We start from the raw sequence: 3,983 nt of genomic DNA on the forward strand, positions 1-3,983 counted from the left end.
TGATTGGGTCATACGGGCAGGGTCCTTACGAATGAGACCGGTGCCCTAATAAAAGAGGCCGGAGAGAGACCCCTTGCCACTTCCACCATGTGAAGACACAGCCGGAAGGCGCCCTCTGTGAACCAGAAAGCAGGCCCTCACCAGACACCAAATCTGCTGGCCTGGGGATTTCCCGACCTTCACAATTGTGGGAAATAAATGTATATTATCTATAAGCTACCCAGTTTATGATATTTTGTTACAGAAGCCCAAACAGACTAAAAGAGAAAATGATTTACTTATCCAAGCTCACTCATGTCTAGGAACAAAATCCAGAAATCCTGACTCTTAAACTTTATCTGGAAAAGCACCAGGTCAAAGAATCCTTGCAGGTCAAAACAAGGATCTCTGAGGAAAAAAAAAAAAATTAAGGGGGGTAAGGGAAGAATCTTTGCAGGAACCGGCTTATGTAACCTATGGAGAAAACCAGTTATCATCTGGTTCCTAAATAATTCCTGTAGCCCTTATAGTAACCAATTAATAACATAAAGATAAATTATTTCCTGCAGTTTTTCAGCTTAGGGATATGTTCCTGTAAGGGACTCACTTGATGGAATTGAGAAGCTGTCTTGGCATTCTCTAGGATAAATTTGAAAGTGTCTTAGTGGCTGGCACTGTTCCTGCAACATTGTCCCCTCTAGGCTTGCACATAGAAGTCACAGTGTGGCTGGGGATTATTTAATGAAAGTGTGAACTCTTACCTGAAGACGTGGCCTGGCAACCAATTTATTTGAATAGATCACCATAGTAAATGACTAACCTCTGGGTAATAAAAAGGTGTCACCCACAGGAATACCCTTGGTCTCTAAGGAAAATGCTATAAATCTTAAGACTTTGAGTCATGAGGCCTCATGGCCAGGCGTGGTACTCTTAGAGGGTTAGCCATTGGTAATAAAAAAAAAAAAAAAAAAAAAAGTAGATAGCCAAATGAATCGCTGTGGAGGCAAAGGAAGAAACACACTCTTGCCTTTTCTTCTGTTCATTTCGGAGATAGACGAAGTTCATGCCCTGGCTACTTAGGGGGCTTGCTTACACCTGATTGTATGATCAGACATCCTTTTGGCTTCACTTCCTTACTTGTGCATCCCCATGAATACTTTGGTGCCAACTTCATGCCCCATAAAGCTAACAAAAGGATCCTGATATGATCAAGGTGTGCCTGGGAATTTATAATTTGTACACATGCAATAAACAGCTCTTTATTACCCAATCCAAAGTCATATACCTCTTCTAAGATAAGCGTAAAAAGGAACCTAATAAAATCAATTAAAATATCATTGAGTAACTTCTATGTACAGATCACTGTGTTATTTGAAATAAGGCACAAGGCAGTGTTAGCCCTCAAACAAATAGGCTGGCTGGTTTCTACTGATGCAGAGATTGTAGGCCCCTGATAAAAGCAAGGGTTCTAAGAGAGGCATCTCCACAGGAGAGAAAGGAGGAACCTTGGGAAAGCAGGTGGCGGTCCAGAAGGTCAGGAGGGAAACTGGGTAAGAACTTCAGTTAGAGCCAGAAGAGTAGGAGATGAAGATGAGAACAAAAAGGGAAAGTCTTTAAGGATGAGCAGAAAAGAGAAAGAAAGACAGTAATTGGAGGAGAAAACAGAGCCTCTCTCTCTCTCTCTCTCTCTCTATATATATATATATATATATATTTTTTTTTTTTTTTTGAGACGCAGTTTCGCTCTTGTTGCTCAGGCTGGAGTGCAATGGCGCAATCTCAACTCACCTCTACCTCCGCCTCCTGGGTTCAAACGATTCTCCTGCCTCAACCTCCTGAGTAGCTGGGATTACAGGCATGCACCACCACACCCGGCCAATTTTGTATTTTCAGTAGAGACGGGGTTTCTCCATGTTGGTCAGGCTGGTCTCCAACTCCCGATCTCAGGTGATCCACCCACCTCAGCCTCCCAAAGTGCTGGGATTGCAGGCGTGAGCCACCATGCCCGGCAGCAGAGCCAATTTTTTAAAGTCACCTTTTAAATAGGAAAATAGAACCAGAGAGAAAGGAAAGAAAGGAGAATAGAAGAACTATGAAAATATAAAAAGTGAGTGAACCTAGAACAAGCCAGAAAAGAGGAGAGAAATTTCCCAGAAATTAGCACTACAGTGGGCCAAATAGGGAAAGAATGTCTCACAAAAGCTGAAGTTCTTATGAAATGTAAACAAAAATGTTGGCGTTAAGTCTTGTAGACAGCAGAATACAGGAAGAGCCAGAAAAGAGCAAAGCAGCAGCTTTCCAGTTTTCACATTTGGACCCCGGGGAGCCCAGGCAAGTTTGGCAATTCTGTGTCTACATGGTGTTAATGCATCTGGGTGACAAGTGAAGAGTTGGGTCAGGCCTCAGGGCATTTGGTCTTTCTGGTGTCAACAACTGGATTCTGGGTGGCTGGCAGACTTAGGGACTGAAAGAGAGGCTGAGTGTTCTGGGGAACCATTTATGCCTTGAAGACAAAGCAATTTCCAATTCCAGAACGAAATGACTGTAGCTGTCTCCTGTTTCTAGTCCCAGTTATCTGAATGTACTTACTCATATCCAAGGCCTTTAGTGGGGGCCTAATATATACCTCAACTATTTTGCAAAATCCACCCCTTCTAGCTCGCTGAATGAACAGGCTCACCAAAACCTGGTCAACAAATGAAATAGGGTCGGTGGCAGTAATGTGCCCAATGATGGTTTATGAGGTCTTACCAATTGGGTTGCAACTAGAGCCCCTTGGGAACAGTGAGAGCCAGAACCTGCTTAGAAGGGAGTCAGCCCCTCCTGCCTTGGATGGGCAGGCCAACAGCATCAGGGAGAAGAGGTGTCCCAGGTGCCACCGCAGGTGCAAAGCCCCTTCTCCAGCCCAGGCTCAGCCCTGGCCACCTCAGCCTAACCTTCCTTGTTTGTCCCTCAAGCCTAACCCAGGCCTGTCTTCAGCACTAGCCACCACCACACCCACATTCCTACCAGTCACTTTTCCTGTCTACACACAGGAAGTGGCTGCTGCCACTACTACTGCCCTTATTGCAGCCACGCCCAGGGCTATGCTCTTAACCACGCTATAGGGCTATGATCTTAACCACGCTGCCTGATCTTAACCACCTGCCTCCTGAGGAAATATAAAACCAGGGAAAGGGATAGAGAGTATGCGAGCTTGCTAAGGCTGCTGTAACAAAACACCAGGAACTGAGTGACTTAAATAACAGAAATTTATTTTCTCCCAATTCTGGAGGCCAGAAGTCCAAGATCAGATGTTGGGAGGGTAGGTTTCTTCTGAGGCCTCTCTCCTTGGCTTGTACGTCTCTCTATATCTTCACATGGTCTTTCTTACATGCCTGTCTGTGTCCTAATCTCCTCTTCTTAGAAGGACACATTCGTATTACATTAAGACCTCCTTTTAACTTAATTGCCGCCTTAAAGGCCCTATCTCCAAATACAGTCACATTCTGGGTGCCCGGGGCTAGGATGGTACCGATATGAATTTTTTTGCAAAGAGAGAGGGACACAATTCATTCCATATCAGAAAAGGGCAGGGGAGGAGCCGATTGTCAGTTCAGCAAGTGTGGTCAGCAGAGATTTCTCCAAGGAGGTGGTATTTGAGCTGAGACCTAAATAAGGAGTAGGGGCAGGCTTGTAGAGATCTGAGAAAGTGGGAATGGCAAGAATAACACTGTGAGTGGCAACAGGGACCTGTGCCAGCATAGACACCCATGGGGCACCTCCTCAGAATCCCCTCCCTGCCATCCTCATAAAGTGGCCCAGCAGCCAAGCTAGTACTTCATGACCTCTCACCTTAAATGGAGTTGGGAGAATTGTGGAGTCCTAACTAGGGGCTGAGGGAAGTGGAGAATTGGGTTGGTGGGATCAAGGGAAAGCAAAAAGAGAAAGCAGACAAGGCGCGGTGGCTCACACCTGTAATCCCGGCACTTTGGGAGGTGGAGATGGGTGGATCACTTGAGGTC

Source organism: Mandrillus leucophaeus, unplaced genomic scaffold (genome assembly GCF_000951045.1).
Source record: "Mandrillus leucophaeus isolate KB7577 unplaced genomic scaffold, Mleu.le_1.0 Scaffold60, whole genome shotgun sequence".
NCBI lineage: Eukaryota > Metazoa > Chordata > Mammalia > Primates > Cercopithecidae > Mandrillus > Mandrillus leucophaeus.